This window comes from Cyanistes caeruleus, chromosome 2 (assembly GCF_971803275.1).
Source record: "Cyanistes caeruleus chromosome 2, bCyaCae1.hap1.1, whole genome shotgun sequence".
Lineage (NCBI taxonomy): Eukaryota > Metazoa > Chordata > Aves > Passeriformes > Paridae > Cyanistes > Cyanistes caeruleus.
In genome coordinates, this window is record NC_141702.1 from 30,953,396 (window position 1) to 30,974,865 (window position 21,470).

The 21,470-nt window shown below is 37.5% G+C and overlaps 1 long non-coding RNA gene across 1 annotated transcript in view; it reads left to right on the forward strand.

Moving 5' to 3' along the window:
* The window catches only part of LOC147654708 (uncharacterized), a 65,102-nt gene extending 49,870 nt beyond the window's left edge, over positions 1-15,232 (forward strand). Inside the window, exon 3 of the long non-coding RNA XR_015282963.1 lies at positions 11,698-15,232. This is a non-coding gene — a long non-coding RNA (uncharacterized LOC147654708). The remainder of the gene's footprint in view (positions 1-11,697) is intronic.
* Positions 15,233-21,470: the final 6,238 nt, after the last annotated feature.

A 21,470-nucleotide genomic window follows, 5' to 3' on the forward strand; every position in this document is an offset into this window, starting at 1 on the left:
TTGTATGATCAATTATTAATTTTCAGAATCTGGAAATATTGCCATTTTTGTTAAATAGGGCAATATTTCCTAGAAATATTTTTAATTTTGTACTTCAGCTGCTCTGCAGGATATTCTTCCTGCTTTTCATCAGGGAATCACACCTTTATAAGCAATAGCATTCTCAAAGGATGTTTTCACAAATTGCCTGATTTAGTTTTAGCACCTTGTCCTGTTTTCTTGCTTACAGATATGAACTTATATCCACTCCTTTGGAGCTGAAGGCTCTTGCTTTCTTTACCTCAGAATGAAGATTTTATTATTTATATAAAGTAGAACTATTTCTAAGATGAGGAAAAGGTGACAAAGAACTGTAATTCAGTAATTAAACATAAATTTGGAAGAGAAATGGAACTTCAGATCCCTGCTCCAAAATATACACAACAGGGACCTTAGCCTGCTCCTCACATTTGAGGTCCCAAGTCATTACACTGCTTTATATTTATGATTTTGACAAAAAAACCAAACAAACAAACAAATTGACATACTGGAGTGTCTTTAGCAGAGACACAGACATGCCAAAATAGTCACAGTATTAGAGTACGTTAAATGAAAAGAGAGCTTGAGGAAGCTGATATTGTTCATTCCACAGTGGAGGTTTTGGACAAAATCTTATTGATGTCTACAACTGCTTGGAAAGATGATGCAAAGAGGATGGACCCAGACTCTTCTTATAGGTGCACAGACATGATGAGAGGAAAAACTCAGAATATGGAAGTTTTGCATTGAATGTAAGGGGAAAAAAATATCTCCAGGTGAATTTTCAGACTCTGGACCAGGCTGCTGAGAGACAATTTTGTTCCTTGAAGACACTGAAAACCCAAATGCACACAGTCCTCAAAAGCCTGACCTGACTGAGCCTGCCCTGAGCATGATCTTCATGGATCCTTTCTAACCTAGGTGATTTTATGGTTCTCTGGAAAAGAAATTACAATAGAATTGAGAAAAAAATCTGATGAATAAATGTTTCACTGAAGTATCCCTGCTCCTCTTGTTGAGATATTAAGAAGAGAGAGATGTGTTATAATAATTGAATAAACCCCTCTTTCCACAATATCAATTTAGTCAAGCTTTTTGTTTGCTTTTTTTAAAAATTTAAATAAAATTAAGTAATTCTTCCGGGAAACAGTATTTTATTTGCTTTTGCAGATGAACTTGAAATTTATGAAGATGAACTTGAACTGAAGAATATACAGTTCTTAACCAAAAATTCTGAAATAATTGCACATTAATTTGGCATTTCTGATCAGGTTTATGTCTTAACATTTAATGTTTATTTTAGTATGTTTACACTCTTGCTGTGTCCTAGTACTATGTCATTCCATAATATATACCACATATGCTTCATGTGTGTAACTTGTTTTTGTTCAGGTTTTAATGTATTTTTCTCCATATCAAGCACAAAATAAGGAAATATAGATAAAACTAATGAAAACGAAATGTCTAGGCCAAAGCTTTCATCGAGTGTCAGCAATTTATGGAGACCAAGTTGAAAGTGAACATAGACAGAATTATGAAAAAGTAGCATTTTTATTGGAGCATTTCAAACTATTGAAGCCAACATTCCTCCACTCTGGTGGAAGTGGATTCATTCCCAACTCTTATTTTAGTAACAGATTTTTCATCCAGCAATATTAAAATAACTCCACACCTCACAAATCCTCTGCAGCAAAATTCTTGCCCTTCTCCTCTTTCCTGGCATCAGCAATGTACTTTTTTTTTTTCTACTGACATTGCGATCTACTTAGAGAAAAAGAAAGGGAGACTTCGTTCCCTGAATTTTCATTTGAGTGATCCCAAATTCTTATTCAAATACTGATTTATACAAGCTGGGATGGTATAAAGAGATGCAACAATTTCTAGAATTAGATAATGCCTTTAAAATGTGTGTACAGCATAAGAAATCAGCACTATGTTACACAGCAGACCTTCCCCTGTTGCCAAGTAACAGAAGCAGGGGGACATTTCTATTCTTACTGAGGTCATGGATGTGATCATCATTAATGTAGAGCTATCTGTCTACCTGTAAATCTTGTAAATGCTGTAGGTTGCTGAGGCCTTTAAAGGTGATTCAGTGCAAAAAGAGGACATCAGTTTGGTGCATAATTTTTGAGAGCTTCTGAGTACATCTCAGACTGGTTGTGCTTAAAGTTATTTTTTCAAGTGTTGGATATCTTTAAATCTAAATATGCTTTCATTCTTGCAGAATTTCCAAATTTAGTCCGAATTTACTAATTGGTTGTGAATAAATTTGTTTTGTATGTCTACATTCTCATAAATGTGTGGGGAGCAAAATATTAAGTTGGGAAAATAGATTTCAAATGTATCTTTGACATGTCTGACTTTACATTTTGGCATTTAAAGAAAAAGGATTGCTTCACCAGTTTTTGCTCTTCTAAAGACTGTGGGAAAATGGAGTAGAATAGGTCTGACATGATGGCTTTAGAAGCTTCGCCTTTAGTATTTATACATCTACATGGCTACATAAGCCATCTGAAGGACAGGACCTTCAAGTCATGGTGCACTCTAGATATTTAACTCAGTGTCTTCCCCCTCTCTCTTGAGTGCCATCAAGCTGGAAGGTTCTGAGAGGCAATGTGTTAAGATATTCCTGTTTTACCTGCTCTGCTATGCATGAACTACTTTACGTTTCCTTGTTACAATAGTGCCTTTTGTAAGTACCCATTCCATATTCAGAAAAAAGAAGTAGAATTCTAAATTCAAATCACCTGGACTGTTGTTACAATACACCTAAAAGGAAAACAGAGGCTTCAACCCTGCAATTATTCCAAAATGGAATAAAGCATATAGATCATTATTTGGTCCTAGCTGAGAGTCAGAAACAAGTTCTATTTAGATTTTTAGATCATACAAGTAAGTAGAATAAACAATATTTGTGTTTAATTTTCTCACTTTTGTCTCAAAAACACTTGCAGCTTTCTCTGTTAAATGCCATGAATTACTCAGTACATTTGCATTTTAATTGCCCTGGCTTAAGTCTAACTGGAAAGTAGCAAAGCATTCCTCAGACACGCGTCCACATATTCTGGACACTTGAAAACATATCCATACCTGCCCAGCTCAGCATCCATTGATTTTACACAGTAACAGAGTGTCTGTATGATCTGTTCCTAAAATGAGAGCTGGAATTTTAGCAGACAGTGTAGGCAGAAGTGTCCTCTGTAACATTAAAAGTTGTCTGGCATACGGTAAGAGAGCTTGGTGGCATAAGGCAGGAATGCACATTTACAGCTTGAAGGTCAAAGAAAAATGTCATGCTTATTTTAGCTCTTAAGGTAATAAAACCTCAAAGTACTGATTTCTTGCTATTATTTAAAGGGAATTTGGGATATTTAGGTGTAGTCATCTGAATTTGATCAGATGAATTTGACTTGTGTGCTGCGATGAACGCTATTTAAAGTGGATGCAAAAACATTGCAGAAAAGAAGATCACTCTTCCTCTTAGAATGTCATATAGCTTGGTTGTTAAGGTATTGTCTTGAAATGAGTTTAAAAATGCAGTATCTGGACCTATTTTTCCAAGTATGAGGGAAAAGTCTAACCTTGAACTAGTGATTAAAAGGGAGAGGAAGAGAACAGCAGCTTAAGGAATTTTTATTTTGTGAATCCTCCCTTCTTTGTTTTACTTAGAATATATGAAACCTTTCATCTCAGGCCAATGTGTTGTATTGTATTAAAGTATTTTTACTACATTTTCATTTCAGCAAGGATGAGAAGCAAAAGATATTAGTTTGATCCAAACTTTTTTTCATCTTGGCTATTAAACAGAGAAAGCATCTTTCAAACAACCTTAAAATCCTGATACTGATCTCATACCAGACTAAATCAGGAATCTCTCCAATAAGGTTATATGGGTATGCTGGTATGAAATGGTCCAGTAAAAATTAAATCAGGATCAGGCCTTGTTAGCACACACCATGTAGAAGAAACATGCTGAAACCTCATCTAGTCAGAAGGAAATGAGCAGCAAACCTTGTACCAAGAGGATATTCCAACAGAATTTAACTGTTCCACGCAAGTTCCCATGTGAAAACACTCCTTCCCCAAAGGAAAAAAAAAAAAAAGAAAATTAAAAAGAAAACAGCTTTATTTCAGGCTAAAGCTAAATCACCTAACTGATAAAATGATTTTAGTTTTATTTACAAATCAATTCTTTGGAATTGAAGTATTTTTCAAATAGTGTCACAAACTGGTTTGTGGACAAAGGGATTTTAAAGGTCATCCAGTTCCAACTTCCCTGCTGTGGGCAGGGACACCTTCCACTAGATCAGGTTGCTCAAAACCCCATCCAACCTGGCCACTTGTTCCAGTGCTTCACCACCCTCACAGGTAAGGATTTATTTTTAATATCTAATATGTAATATAAACCTTTCAGTTAATAGCTATTACCCCTGTCTCATCACTGCATGACCTCATATAAGTCCCTTTCTGGCTTTCTTGTCCCCTTTAAGTACAGAAAGGTTTCTACAAGGTGTACTTGAGCCCTCTCTGCTCCAGGCTGAACAACTCCAACTCTCTCGGTCTTCACAGGGCAGATGCTCCCATCCTCTGACTTTCTTCATGACCCTCCTCTGGACCTGCTTCAACAGGTCTTTCTTGTTTTGAGGGTCAAAGAAGTGGACATATTCCAAGTGGGTCTCATGAGAGCAGAGTAGAGGAGCAGAATCACCTGCCTTGACCTGGTAGCCACACTGTTTTTGATGTAGCCAGAATATGTTTGGGCTGCAAGGATGTGTTGCCAGGTCATGTTGCGCTTCTCCACCAAACAGCCCAAACTCCTTTTCTTCAGGACTACTCTCAATCCACTCATTTTCCAGCCTATATTTGTGCTTGGGGTTTTCCCAACCCATGAGGAACCCATGGAACCCAAGTCTTTGCACTTGGACTTCATGTGGTTCACACAGGCCACCTCTCCAGCATATCTCTAAATGGCATCCTTTTCTTCCAGTGTGTTGACTGCACCACACAGCTTGGTGTTGTCATTTGAGGGTGACTGTCGCCCTGAAAACTCAGTTTTTTGATCTTGTTGACATAGTTTCTAAAAACTTTCCCAGGACAGTGACTGTACACATATATACATTCTTTCTGATACATGTCTTGTGATGGATGTCTCGCATGACCAGTGTGATTGGGAAGGTCGTAACTTAACTATCCAATCCCTGGTCATTGCCGAGAACCTATAAATACTGAAGTTGTAAAAATAAAACCAGTTTTTTCCCTGTTATACGGGAGCCATGTCTGTGTGAGTCGTCGCGTGTCCTACAGTGACAGGTGACAGACCATGGCAACAGGCTTTGCAGAGAAGTTATGGAATCTCCTTCTCCAGAGATAGTCAAAACCTGCCTGGATGAAATCCAGTGCAACACGCTCTTGATGAACCTGCTCTACAGGAGGTTGTACTAGATGAACTACAGATGTCCCTTCCAACCCCAATCGTTCTGTGATTCTGTGGACAAACTTGCTGAGAGTGCTCTTAATCCTACTGTTCATGTCACCAGCAAAGATGTTAACCAGTGCCGTTCCCAATACCAGCCCCTGATGGATGCCACTCTTCACTGCTTTCTCTTTGCACATTGAGCCATTAATCACAAGTCTCAGACTGTGACCACCCAGCCCATTCCTTATCTACCGCTCCCTCTAGTCAGAAAATCCATTTCTTGCCAGTTTAGAGACAAGGAAAACATGCAGGACAGTGTCAAATTCTTTGCACAAGTCCAGGTAGATGATGTCACTTGCTGCTCTCTTATCCACCAATTCCGTGTCATGGAAGGCCACCAAATTTGTTAGGCACAATATACCCTCAGTGAAACCATATTGTCTGCCACCAATCACCTTCCTATTTTCCATGTGTCTCAGAATAGTTTCTAGGAAGAGCTGCTCCATGCCTTGCCAAGCACCAAAATCAGACTGGCCTTTAGATAATTTTTCTCTTTTTTAAAAATGGAAGTTATGTTACCACTTTTCCAGATTGTGAGAACTTCACCAGGATGCCAAGACTTCTCGAATAGTATGGATGGTGGCTTAGTCACTTCACGGGCACCTGTCACTTCACCCTTGGGACATACAGCTGCATCTCATCCCGTCCCATGGACTTGCACTCCTTAGGTTCTTGAGATGGTCCGAGAATTGATCTTCTCCTGCATTGGGTGGTGCTTCATTCTCCCAGTCTCTGCCTTGCCTTCTGTGACTTGGGTGGTGTGGCTGGTGCATTTGTCTTTGAAGACTAAGGGAGAAAATTCATTCAACACCTCAGCCTTCTCCAGCTGGGTAACCAGGCCTGTTTCCTTCCAGAGGCAGACCACATTTTCCCTAGTCTTCCTTTTACCACTGACTTACCTATAGAAACTTTTCTTATTGTCATTGACATCCCCGGTGAGATCTGATTCTCTAAGGGCTTTAGCTTTCCTAACCTAATTCCTAATTTTTTCAGCATTCATCCCAGGCTACCTGTCTCTGCTTCCACCCTTTGTAAGCTTCTTTTTGTGCTGAGTTTGTCACAAACTACTTATTTGTCCATATGTCAGCGCTCTTAGCATTTTTGCTTGCCTTCCTCTTCACTAACATTCATTGTTCCTGAGTTTAGAGGCGGTGATCCTTGAACATTAACCAGATTTCTTGGGCCTCTCTTCCACAGAGGTCTTTATCCCATGGTAATTTACCAATCAGATTCTTGAAGAGGCCAAAGTCTATTCTCTTCAAGCCCAGAGAAGTGAATGTGCTGTGCACCTTCCATACTGCCCTAAGCACCTTGAACTCCTCCATTTCGTGTCCTCACAGGAGATAATAACTAATGGTTATTGTGAAATAGTTATTTCAGACAGCTACCAAAGCAACCCTTATCCCATGCACATTCCTTTCCTTTTTCATCTCAGCTTCTCTCTGTTCTCTTTTCTTTTTAGCAATTTCTCACCTTACTTGTTTTACATCACTTTTTCCTCATCAGCTTCTTCTAATCCTTAATTGTAGAAAGAATTCAACAAGATTTTTATTTCACATTCAAGGCACCTTGCAAAACCAAAAGAAAAAAAATCTGTGAGAACAGACAAGTGAAAAAACAAAGATATTGCTAAGCTAGCTTAATGACCTATGATGTCATTGTCAAAAATATGAGGGGCAGTGACATGGCTAGATAAAGCAAAGCTCTGTTTTGAAGGTTTGGTCTGACATATGATCCTTCAGAAAAAAAAAAATAAGGGAAGGATTTAAACAGAAAATAAAGTTCAGATAACACAGATGGGGCATAAACCACTATACATTGTTTCTTTCTATTTTGGGCAATTGATCTCATAGCTGCATCTTCCCAATAACATGGAAAATGTGGAAAATTACCATGATCATATATTTCTCATTGATGAAGACCTCAAAACCATTTTGAAAGGAGTCGTGGGAATATAGAACTGTAAGAGTCTGAAAACAAGACATGAATGAATGACTAGCAGCTGAATAGAAACATGAGACAAGCTATATGAATTCAGATTAAATGCCTATTTTGCTTAGTAGCCTTTCCCCACCACTGGCCTTTTGAATGGGCTTTCTCTCTCCTTAATGCCTCTGTTCATGTTCCACAGCCACCTCTGCCTTCCTTCGATCGTGACCGATGACGAACCCTCAGCTCTTTTACTGGAATAGCAGTCAGTTTGCCCTCAGCGCCATTCAAGATCTTGAAGACCTTCTCATATCACCGGTGACATGTAACCACAGAATGGCAGTCTGTGTTGCAAAAAAGCCAGCAGCAGGAACCCTGTATAGCTACAATGATAGTGTTTCCTTCTTTATGTTTAAATTGGCCTCAGGCATCCCTTCAGGGGGTTGGAGGGAAAGCTGCTGTCATAGGGCGAAGTCAGACAATGAAGAAAAAATCACTCTCTAGAACTTGAAGTTCCCTGTGTTTTTTAAATATTTTTTGCACCTGGAGTGTTTCACACCATTGCTTCTTTTGCCTTTCATGTGGTCTCATGTTATGTAATACACTTTTCCTGGTTAATAATAATCACTAGAAGACACTTCTTTCACACAGCTTTGTTACTGACTCTGAAACAATTCATGTGGGGCAGGGTATACTCCTTGTTACTTTTTATAATATGATTTGAGACACTGGTCACCCTACACTTTCTGACCACAGCCCTAAAAGACAAATATAGAAAAACATTCATTTACAATATGCAGATCTTACAAAACAAATCAGAGTAGACAAAAAATACCAAAAGAAAACAGCAGTGGGGGCCTCTTTCACAAAAAAAAAAAAAGCTTATGAAAAAAACTGCAATAGGATAAGGAAAAATAACCACTGATTCTAGAATGGCATGTATGCTAAACCTTTCTGTCTTCCTTAAGCTTGTAAGAAACAGATGTTTTCTTACACAGTGATGGTATGAGAAAAGTTCACTGTCTTAGCACTCAATCTCTACACAAGTTTATAATTTGCTAAAGACCAATTGCTGTGTTAAATTGTCCACTTTCTAATAATTTTTTGTATTTTCACTAAAATATAAAGTATATAAAAAACTTTTGAAAAGGTTTTGACGTTAATACAGCTTTCTTTTTTCAAGAAATAAAGAACTCAGAAATGCTTTCAGGAATATCAATTAAGATTTCTTGAGACAGAAAGCAAAATCTCATAACTTTTACACATTTTAATTTTAATCTAAAAAGAAACAGATAAAAACATTATTATAAGTTTGGGTTGGCTTTTTTTTTTTTTTTTTTTTTTTTTTTTAATTTCACAGAGTTATCAGATGATGCTAGCATGCATTCTTGGAGTATGCTCAGATCACACTAATTTACACCAGCTGACAAGATGTTCCAGTGTTCTGGAAATCTCATTCAAATTTTTCATGTCCACAGCACAGATTTTTCTACAAAAATACATTTTCTTGACATTTTCGAGGCCTTCAATATACCTAAAAATAGAAGCAAAATCACACATTCAGACTTTATGATAATATCTGTTCTGGTAATTTTAAGAAAAATAAGTACGTATTAATTGTTTCCTTCAATTGCCAAGTTGAGATGTCATGAGCAAATTACAATATAAATATACCTTATTAACACCTCATTCTTTCCCTGGTATGAAGATTTATGGATGTCATCAGAGCTAGGATTGCTGTGTTCACATTGTTCTGAAACTGACTTTATACAGCAATTTAATTTCTGGAGTTCTCCCATATTAGCTGGACCTCAAAACCTTAATGCACAGAGTAGTCAGTGGAAAAGAAGTCAAAGATGTATTTTGGCTTTCCTTTGCTTGTATGAACCTGGTATTTATAAAGCCCTTTGTTTTTCAGCAAGAGATGCCTTCCCAGCAGTCAGTCCATCCTCATACTGGAAAAAAACAATTCCACAATCCAAATGTGTTGGCACTGTCATCTCCCTTCAACTATTAAACAGGGTGTGTTACTTAAAAATTCTGTTAAATTGATAGAATTTATAAAAGCCAGGGTTTTCTAAATAAACATTATCAGTTTCTGTTTCAGGCTGTCAGCAGGTAGCCAGGTAAATGTTACATCATGCTAGTAGAAATGATGTTTGGTAGGGGCAAGTGGCTGGGGCAGCTACATGATCTTTGATCACGATCAAGTGAATAAAAAAAGTTTATTTAAGGGCTACTTTTGTCACTTCAGTTCTCAGCAGCTCCCTTCCATCATTGACAACAATTTCTCATCCAAATTTATGCTTGGCAGTGCCTCAAAGTTCTTTTTAAAAGCTTATGGGCATTTTGGTGCAAGTATGTCTGCAGCACAGTAAAACTGTTGTCAGTAGTTCAGTTCACTGATAAACTGGAAAGGAATTGAAGTCTCATATGAATGGATGCAGGGCTTCTCAGTGAAATTAAGCAACCTATTTTCCTTATTACTAATAAATGTAAATAAACTCTCTTTGTGTTGTACAATTTCTATTACGTCGAGTGCCTGTTAATGAACAGTGTGGTTTTTATTGAGTCATGAATTGGAAGAGTGCTTTTTTGCTTTAAAATTTTCTTTTTCCAGAATCAGTCAGACTAGTTTCTATTTGAACTTTCTCTAGAGTTTACCAGATGTTCTGTTTGAATTCCATGTTACTGTGTTGTCTTCACTGGAGTTCACAGATGGGCTTTTCAGTGAACTAATGAAAACTTAATGAAATCCATATATGTATTTAGCATTTGAGAATACAGTACAATGTGATGCTTTCTGTTGCTGTTTGTCATTCATGCTTAAATTGGCAGGACAAATGTAAGCCTCTAAGAGACACTGTGAGTTTGTAAGCAGCCAGAAGGTTTTGTTTCTCTCCTTTCCTACTATGTGCCCCTTGCTATCTTGTGGCAGCAGATAACTCCACTTTCAATGGTGTCTAGGTTTTGGTTGTGTTTCAGCTAGTAAAATAGGACAGCAAAGGGTCAGATAAGAGGTGTGTTCAAAAGCATGTGTCAACAGAGTTGGTTAAACCTGAGGGTTCCTGATTTCAGGAGCAGAAATCAGTGAGGAAATGAAAAAACCCCAACCACCCAAACCTCAAACATTTTAATCAGTTTCTGTTAAATAGGTGGACAGACAGCCCCAAACATATACTTCCTGCTGTCGGGTGTGTGAGTACGTCACAGGCATAGAGGGTTTTGCAATATGAAGTCTAACCAGAATCCGGGTCCAAATGCTGTTCCCCAGAGGCTGATAGTGTTCAATGTATGCAAGGATGGAAAACACCCTCTGCAAGTTTGTGGGCAATACTTTATCATGGGGAGCAGCCAGCATGGAGGAGCTGAAGACAGACAGATCTGGACAGGCTAGAGAAATGGGCAGGGAAGAGCCTCATGTAGTTAAAAATGAATTGATACGAAGTCCTGAATGTGGTATAGAAAAACCCCAGCAGTGCAGGCTGGGATCTGCCTGGGCAAAAAAGCAGCTTTGTAGAAGATGTCCAGAGTTCCCAGGGGTCAGCAAGTCAAGCAGTAATCAGCAGTCAAAATTTGAACAACAAAGTTTAATTAACACAGAGTTATATTAGCAAGAGTGCAGCTAGCAGGTGGGAAAAATATTTTGCTTATATCCCTCTAGTCAGCCCTTATAAGCTACTTCTACAAGTGTCTGAGTTTGGACTCCTCAGTGAAAAAAGGACCTTGACAAACTGGAGGGTCCAGGGCAAGGCAGCAGTGCAGATTAGGAGGTGTGACACACACAGAGGGCTTCAAACAGCTTATTTGGAGAAGACAAGGTTAAAGGAGAAATCTTAACACTGACATCATCTGTCTAAACAATTCTTAGAGGAGATAAAGCCAGACCCTTCTTGAAAGTACATATCAAAATAATGTGGGACAATGGCCACAAATTGCAAATTCCAGTTAGCTACTGGTAAATAATGTTTTACAATATAGGCAAGAGCTGAAAAGGATCACCCAGAGAGGTTGTAGAATCTCCATCCTTTAAGACAAATGCAATGCAAGTGGAAGTGACTGGACAACTTGGTCCAAATAGGTGGATCCAGCTTTGAGTCTGGACCTAGTGCAGAACTTCTTTCTGGGTCCTATCACAATCATTCTGTGGTTAAATTTAAGTCTTTTTAATGCCTTGTAGTGACACTCTCCTTTTTAAAAGAAAATATTTATACTGAGAAAATAATGGTTAAAGTAATTACTTGTAATTTTACTCTTCTCTTTCTCCAAAGGTTCTTTGAATCCTCCTTACAGAGGAAGACGGTGTTTTGAAAGCAAAGTAATTACTTCAGGTTTGAAAAGGAAGATTCTTTCATAACGGAAGTTTTTGGAAAATTACAGAATATGATATGCACAAACTATTCAAGTAATGAAAATGGAGAGCTCAGTAATCATACCAAATAGAACACATCACTTTATTTCTAAAATACTCACGTATCAATCGTATTATCTTTTAACTAATGTTAATAGAAATTTCTGCGTATAGTCTTGGGATTGTGACCCTGTAACATAGAGCTGCAGCTGCTTTCCTTTATTGCTGAAGATGGACTCTTGCAAGAAAAAACAGCTGTATCACTTTGTTCCTCAGCAAGAAAAAAAAAAGAAAAAAAAGAAAATATTTGCTTCTAGGAAAGTATGCTTGAGGAAATTTTGTAACAGTTTTCCCATAGGGAAATTGGGATTTATGAGCACCTAGCTTCCTAGCTTCTTGTTCACTCATGTGACAGTCTTATAGTGCATATCCATGAATTTCCCTGGTCCTATGACATCCTCAAGCAAGATGCAGGCAGCCATGGCCCAGGGCACTTCCCAGCTTCCAGGCTCCAGTGCTCCCCAGCAGGCTGTCAGAGAGTGAGGGAGCCTGGAGAGCTCAGTGGATTTCAGAAATATGAAAATGTTCCTGTAGCGGAAACAAAGAGTTTGACTTTTCATCCCCTTCCCAACACTTTTCAAAACATAAAATATTTTGCAGAAATTAAGCTTCCCAGCCAGCTGTGTGTCTGTGCTGAAGATCCATCCAGTCTTGACTAAGCTTTTCAGTCTGGTCACAGGGAATGTAGTAGTGGCTGTGTAACCTAGGAACACTCTCCTAGGACAGAGCTGTCTTCAGTTTTTCCAAAGAAATGGGCAATGAGCATCCCAAAGATGGTACAGGTGTCAGAAAACTGCTTTCTCTTATTTTTTTAAAAAAGCAATGACTTCATAATACATTCATCTAGCACTGACTCATGGAAACACAAGACAACATGAGAAAAATCATTAAAGTAAATGAATATTGCAGTTCTGTTGCATTCCCTGGAGAAAACACATGTTCTCTATGTTCTCTGCTCATGGAAGTGTGGCTGGGGGAAGTGAACACATTTGACTCCATCCATATATCAGTGTCTGAACCCATTCTTTAAAATGTTTGTTTCTTTACATTATACCAAAAGTAGCTTTTGGAAATTTTTAGGCAGCATAATATATAGTGCAGATGATACTAAATATGATTAACGTTTGAGTCATTGCAGTCTGACAAGAAGAATTGCCATAATGAAGAGATAAAGATGTGTAATACATAAATCAAGTTCAAACATCAAAATTTTTAGATCTTGGCCAGGTCTAAGGAGAACATATGTTATTCATACATCTTTGAATTACAGACATGTGTTTGCACACCTCTGAGAAAACAGATGACATTCCCATATCCAGTTTGAATAATGGTATATATTTTTGACTTTGAGCAGGGCTTTACTTCATTTTCCCTGCAGCATTTTTCCTCTTTCTTTACATTTGTTTTCCATGTTTGGTATGTAAGCTATTAGGGCCCTTGCAGGAAAAGGACCCAGACATGTAATAGACAAGTGGAGATAAGAGCTTCTTCCCTGAAAAGCTAATTCTCTAAAAAGATGAAAAATACAAAAATCCATCATAAGATAAAGATATGGCTGATCAACAGAATATGTGGGCAGATCAGCTTCAAACACCCTATTTCAATACATTGACTAATTTGTTCTTGTTTTTGTGCTTTACATTGCAAAACAAGTTCCAGTGGAATAACCTCCAGAGTGCTTTGTTAGCTGGAAGATGGTGGAAGGTGTTGGAGATGAAGAAAGACAGGAAAAAGAATAGGGCACAAGGGCTGGTATGCTGAGTGAGAAACCTGCACGGATAGAATTTATTCTCGAGATCTGCATTCAAGTCAGAGAAGGTATTTTAACTGTTCAGGAACTGCTAATGCAGTTTTAGTGAATGCTCTGACTTCCAGGGCATGCACCATAAAGAGCAGCCAAATTTATGTGCCCCCCTGCTGCCAGAAACAGAGTGGTTCCTTCATGGGCCACTGATTTGTCTTGACAGGCATTTGTTAGGTTTGTTTGCTAGGTAGAGAGAGATAGCATTTCCACTTCAGAAACTCCTGCAAATCTGGAAGAACATTATGTCAGAGTGGCTGATGTCTCATCTACTCACGTCACTTGGCACTGTGGGCTCAGGAGTGCCTGCTGCCTGCCATGAGACCGCCATGGCCTCAGTTTTGAAGAACTTCAGTGAACTGCCCTATTAGCAAAGAGTAACTGCACCGCTGACTTTGGTGCTTCTTCTGAGAGCAGAGACAGGTGATGCCTCATGGGAAGAGGCACTCTGATTTGCTGTACCTCTGCATCTCATGCCGATATTATTCCTGAGAAGTGCATCACAATGGGACCCTGGCCTGAACATTCCCTTAATCTCCTGGCTGACATTAGTGCCAGCCCTGCCTTTCTCTTTACCATGAAAACCATAAGCTTGAAGGATTAGAAAAACAAAACTCTTCATTACTGTACTTTCCATTACTGTACTTAGAAACAAAACCTAAGTGCTGTGGGGCATGCTTACATGCATTGCCTGCCCATCAAAAGTATTTCAGAGAACCAAAGAAGTCATTAAGTTACACTGAATGTGTGGCCAGTTTGATGTTATCTCTCCACTTCAACTGAATTATTTTTTTTTTACATATACATATAATTTGTTCATGGCAATTATGTGAATATGAAAATGGAGACAATCATCATTAGGTAAGATTTAAAATTTCATCCGTAATCAGCTCATATTTCTCGCCATTTAAAAGCATTTGGACTGCTTTTTCTCTTTTGATTTATTTTTATTTCCTTCAAAAAATCAGCAGTGATATTTTCCACTTAAAGCAGTGGCAGAGTGGAAGTGCTGCCCATGGTTAATCTCCTGTTCTTGGTCATCATGTTTGCTGGTTCCCAGCTCAGTTGGAGCTTACTGGCTGGCCTAATGGGATTTCCAGACCTTCATCCTCCCCTTATGGTGCCTGTTCCTCACATGCCCTCAGAGCTCCCAGAAAACCTGCCAAAGAAGGGGTTGCCCTTCAGAAAAGCTTATCAAAAATGGATTTTAAGGAGGAAGATGAATCTGTACTCCCCTGGACTTTAAGGCAGTGACCTCTCTGTCTCCAGTGGCCTCTGTTTCTCAGCTCAAGCACAAATCAGTTGTCTCAATTTCAGCACTGAAGCTGCCATTTGAGAGTGCCTTGGGCAGTGCAATCACTGAACCCTAAAACGTATTTTCCTGTGCGAGATTTGGACTTTGAAAATGTGCATATTGAGAAATTAGGCTGACCATGTGCCAATTCACCATTATATGGAGACACATCTAGAAACTCAAAACTATGAGTCTGTGAGGATTTTTGAGATTAAGAGAAACAGGCAGCAGCAAAGCAGGAACTGATTTTCCATATTGCCTTCAAAACCTTTAATAAAGAGATTTGAAAGGAATTATAAATTCTTATATAAATGTACCTTTTACCAAACTAACTAACCTGGGATTTAAAGACAGACACCATTTGTCATTAAATGATAATCAAAATAAGCTTAAAAATCTGAAGAGCCTATATTTACACTGAACTCAAAGGACACTTCAGATTTCTACCAGTAGTACAAACATATCTTATTTTTTTATTTAAAACACAAATTTTATTTCTTTATCCCTCCTAAAGATTTTATATTGATTTCACAGACTTCACTCACCATGCAGCCTTACAAAAGGTGACATTTTGATGTCTGATAGTTTACTTCAACAGCAACGAATTCTTAAATCACAGCTGAATGTGACCTGGCACAAAGGAAATAAATAAATCCCTGCAGCCAATTTAGTCAGCATTAATAATATTAACTCATGATTGTCCGTAAAAACAAACTATATATTTCCAGAAACAGTAAGCTGAGACTCAAACACAGGAATTATCTAGTCAAGGAGAGAGTTGCAAAAGACCCAACGCATCAAGAACATGTTATTTTCACTCAAAAGTGAGCAAAAGAGACATGTAGCCAAAAAAATTATATTTTTAACCTACAAAGGTCCTTCATAATTTCCTGAATGTCTATTTCCATATTCTTCATGTTAACAGCACCACAAATTAGAGCCGACACTTTTGCAATAGCCTGTGCTGTTTTTTCCTATATGCATTAAATAGTGACAAAATATCATAAAGACCCACATTTTCTTTTTTCTAATGTCTGTGCTTAACTGCAGATTTCCAATAAGTTGTTAACTCTGCAGGGCTTCATCTCTCTAATTTTCCACTGACTAATTCAAAGAAAGAAATCTGCTCTCAGTTGTTCTCATTGCTACTTGTTTAAATTATTAGAATTAAAATATTACCATATTAAAAAAAAAATGAAAAAAAAAGGATAACACAGTATCCATTGGTTGCATTAAATTAAAAAAAAAAAAAAGAGGCACTAATGAGAGACATCTTATGGAGCTAAAATTTACATGCCTTTTTAGAGCTTTTTGGTCTTTTAAGGATAATTGCACTTTTTAAAAGCTACAGTTACCTGATAACAGCTCCTCAGCTCTATAATAATAAAGAGTTTGTCAGAATAATGACAGACAGAATGATAGGCTCCTAGAAGCAAATGAGGGGACTTTTCCACCCATGAACAAATTCACACAAATGAGTTTCCACTTTATAAACTGTGGACACAGCAAAGTTTTTAGGGAAACTAGGGAAAAGTACTTCACAAAGTTCTTCTAGAAGATCTTAGGAATCTTATGAGTCTTACAGTCATTCATGGGGAGCTCATTTTCAGTGGCTGCTCCACACTATTATGTATAGGTTTTGTACATCAATTTCTAACATTTGTAAAGAAAGCTGTATTAATTTTTTTTGTCTTCTCAGCACTCTTTTCACATATCTTCTGAAGTCTCACTCTCTAAAACCGAAAATTGTTTTCCAACCAACATCATACCAAGCCTGAAGCTAGCAAAATATTAATTGTTCTATCTTCAAGATGGTAGTCTTTCATTTTCCTTGTTTAGATATAAATCACATTTTTGATGTGTTGAATCCAAACATATGTATGTATGTATATGTGTGTGTGTGTGTGTGTGTGTGTGTGTGTGTGTGTGTGTGTAGGTAGGTATCAAATTGCATTTATTAACTGAACCTCATGTTACCTTATTAACCTCATGTTAGAGAGGAAAGGTAAATTTCCATTTGTGTGGTGCTGCTGACAGCATTGCTACAGCAGAAAGGGCTGTCCTTTGTAGAGTATAGATAGTCTTGTTAGTCTGGACATTTTTATCTGCAGACCCAGGGGGCTGCCAAGTAAGTGGATCAGACTGTAAGTGACATTTTCTTCAACAGACACTTTCCAGAGTGAAAACATCAGGAGTATACAGGCTGTGTTTGACACTACCCCAGAGAATGAGACTGGAAATGATAAACACTAAACCTTCTTCATTTCTGTCTTGTGATTTGGCCAAAAAGGATCTATAATTCAGATTTGTCACTTGTCCTTCTTTTCACATTAAAAATCTGACTTTTCTGATGTAACTGGGGCCACGTTTCCTCCCTGTTACTTTAAGGGAGATTAAGTTTATACATGAAAAAACTCACAAAGAAAATAGGGGCACAAGCCTCTACAAGGCAACATAGCACAGTGATGAAATGCAATTCCATGTTGAAATTATTTTTGAGTTTTTCTCAAAAATATCGCAATATACTTTAAATGTTACAAACATGAGAGTAGTGTTGAATCAAACAGATATAATTTAGTTTTGTAGATTTAGCTGATTTCAGCTGAGGATCTCCCAATGCCCTCAGAGAGGATGTCAGGATATACTCCAGAATCTACCATATGAGCTACTTTAATTTTGACCTTTTACATATATAATGAAAATTAACCTGCTACATTTACATCTGTTTAAAAAGCATGATCTGTTAAATCTTTTTGGTACAGGGAAGCTGGGCCACCTGAGACATTTGTAACCTGAGAATCAAAGGAAGGATTGAAATGACCTTGCAGTTTTGAGAGCAAGATGTAGGCTTCTAGCTCCCCATAGAATCAATGGAAAGCAGTAAGCACCTCTACGTTATTTTGTAAGCCTCTGGCTAAATATCCACCATAATTACAATTGAAAGTATGAACTCCCCTTCTGAAAGAAATACAAATGTAGTATGACAAAAGCTCACACTGGAAGGGTTTTGGAAGCTAAACTGAACCAACAGAACAATTCAAAAGATGGTTCCATAGAAGCTCACAGAAACAATCACCATTCCATTAAAATAGCTGATTTAGAAAGAGCATATTTGTACTCTTGCACTAAATATCCCAGTTCCTGCTGTGAATACCATTCCCTTGAGAAAGGAGCCCTTCAGCCGGTATCATCAGAACCAACCACTCAAGAAATGTGGTGGGGGAAGTAGAGGCGTCAGCGGATGGCAGCTCGCTTAACCCAACCGCAAGATGAAAAGCAAATGTATTAAGAGCTCTGACGTCAAATGACAGGCATCTTTCCAAGAGAAATTTTGTCAGAACTTCATAGGAATCAAAAGACAGATTGTGAAGCTTTTCATTGGCAGTTGCACTTGTTCGTGAAGTAAGATAAATTAATAGGGAGAGAAAAGGTAAGCCAAAAAGCATCTTCATTTTGCAGACCTTGCCTTGCAGCTCTGGAATTTCCTGAGCTGACAATTGTTAAGAAAATCCAGAGATGGTGTGTTCACATCCATGATTAGTTGCAAAGTAAAACAAATTGCAATCAAAAGAAAGGTTTCCTAACTGGATATTTAGATGGAATTCAAGACAAAGAAAAGCAATGGACAAAGTTTTAGCCAGAATTTTTTCCAGCTTTGCTCTTTGTCAGCCAGGACCTTAAAGCCAGGCAAATTCAGAGTTTTTCTAGACTACTTGTGTCTTTGGATGTATTACCTTGAGTTGTATAGTGGCATATAGTTCAGTCGGGAATGCAAATTGTGATCTTGGATTCAAAAATTCTCTGTAAAGTTTTCCAAACTGTTGCTGCTTGACAGTTGGGAACAGACAAATGTTTCAGTAATAGTCAGAGGAACAGTCTGTCCTCAAAATCCCTGCTGCCAATGCGACGTTTTTTGCCCAAGCCTAGATTTCCTCTCCGAGAGAGAGATAACAGAACACAAAGACAACAAATAAACACTGCAGTCTATACATCAACAATTATCTTGAAGATCACAAAATTTATTGCTTTCTGAATATCTAGTTAGGCCTGACAGTTTTAAAATGCTGAAAAAAAAAAATCTTTACATAGTATACTGGATAAATATTTTCTCATATCTTTTGTATTCAAAATTTTATTGGTAAGAAAAGTCTAGTAAAGGACTAGTAGGCAGACACTGCCAAAGAGTGATTTATCTTTTGCTCACAGAGACATCCACTCAAAGTGCTTGTGTCTCTCCTTTTGTTAAAAGAAATCTATGGAGAAAAACTTGAATTTAGGCAATGAACTCCAGGTCTGAGATGTGTCTTTCCACTGTGCCCAAAGGTGCTGATGTAAAATGATCATAACACTACCTTCATACTGACGTGTCTTGCATATATCTGTCTTTTCACATTTGAGTTGTCAGTGCCTTTGTTGCTTCTGTCAGGTTCTGTTAGCTTGGTTTTCTTCATCTATTCTAAACAAACAGAAGCAATTACATATCTTTTTACCTTTACTTAGTTTTCCCAAGTATTTTGTTTTTGTCCTAAATTGCTTATTTTGTTCTAGAGAAATCAGGCCTCAAATTTGGAAAAATGCATAATGCTTTTAATAAATAATTGTTAGTTTTAGGAGATCCTTGCTCTTCAGGAAAACCTTAAACTCAACCACTAAATCCTGAGTATAGAGACATAAACCAACAGTCTTATCCAAATAATGAATGTTTATGAAAAAAATCACGAAAGTAGAGAAAAGTGAACAAAAGCTTTATATTAACATTCAATAAATATTTTATGATCTAAAAATATAATTTTATTATTGTATTATCCTTATATTTGTTATTATCTTATTTTATGAGCAATAAATCTGTGTTAGAGTTAACTTCTCAAAGAAGTCACATCAGTTCAGAAAATTATGACTGATTTAATATAACTTAAAAAATAAATCTGCTAGATAGACTGTAAAAATCTCTCTTGTTTTAAATCATAGTATCAAAAACAGAGAAAAAGATTTGCAAATGTTTCAGAATATGCATCTTTCTCATGGGAAGGGAATATGCAAGGGAGTATGACATAGGTGTATTCTAATATTGCACACTTTCAACTGGAAGATTACTATAGTTTAGGTGCATGAAATAAAGATGTAATTAAAAAAAGAAAATAAAAAACTAAACCAAGCACTCCTCAAGCAGCAAAACAAGGTGTTTCTGGTCTGGGAACATAAAACATGATTTTCTTGTGCAGATAATTTCCACCAGGAAGGGTAAGATATTTCTAGTCAGCCACAAAGCTCCTGTGTGTCAGTGCTGAGAAAAAGGGACACACTGGGAAGAAAGCCTTGCCTTGGATGCTATGCTGAGCCATGGGGGAGACTCAGGTCTCCAGGATGTAGAATGCAGATTAATTCATCTGTATTTGTTTGTTTGGTATTAACTTACACATTTGAATTGTATTCAGAGGTGTTTGTTGACATGGTACTGCAGACTTCACCTGTTGGCTATTCAAATCCAGAATATGCTGAAATGCATGATGATTTCTTTCCAGTGTACTCAGTGTGATGTAAGCATGCAATGGGGCATAAACAGAAGCCCAGGAGCCACAGCACAGAAAAAGCATAGATTCATCTTCCTTGGGCCTAGATATCAACTTCTAGATCTGAATTGTTTTCCAGACCTCCAGACATCAAGTACAATGCTGACATACCTATTTCCATTTGAGGCTACAGCCTCAATAGCCCCCTCCCTCCTGAGATTTGCAAAAAGTAATGTTCCAATTTCACAGAGAGGGAAATGAGGGAAAAAGCTAAGGCTGTTCTCTAAATCTTTCAGGTATTAACTTTCTACTGTCATACACAAATAAAATTGACAGATTATTATATACTAACTACAGTGTCATGTTCTAGCCTGCCCACACATTTCTTTTTCCTATAGCATGTTTCCTCAGCTATGAGAGATTGGTTTCAGCCCTTTTGTGGCCATTGACTTTGAATTAGGTTTATGAATGCAAAGAAACCTGTCTGAAACCTCTCAAAACTTACAGAAGATTCTGCTCTGAGTAAAACACATTGATTCTGAGATGCAAATACAGCTTTCTATAGTGATCTGTATGGTTCATTTTGAAGCTGTTTGTTTAATTAGTTGGATGAGCATAGTTTGCCATTTCTTACAAATTTAAATTTTCATGTTTACCACCAAAATGCAACCAGCATGCTACAAACATAAAAGTGCTTCAACATTTTTATTATATTTATCTATTTTACATACTCATTCCATACTAACTGCATTCTCCTATTATCTGGAATCTAATTTTTTCTTTCCACAGACGAGGAGTAAAAGCTGCTGAAATATAAAATTATTAGAAAAAATAATTCTAACCAAGAGAAGCATGAGAAAAACTAAATTGAATTTCCTCTGTTTCATGATGAAAGCCCAGCTCCTTGAGATGAGTTAAGATAGGAGGGTCAAGAAGGATGCAACATTCTCATCTTGGATGCGCTGACGGCTGTATAACCACCCACGAGAAAATTTCCCTAATGAAGATCCATCACTATGTTCATCATC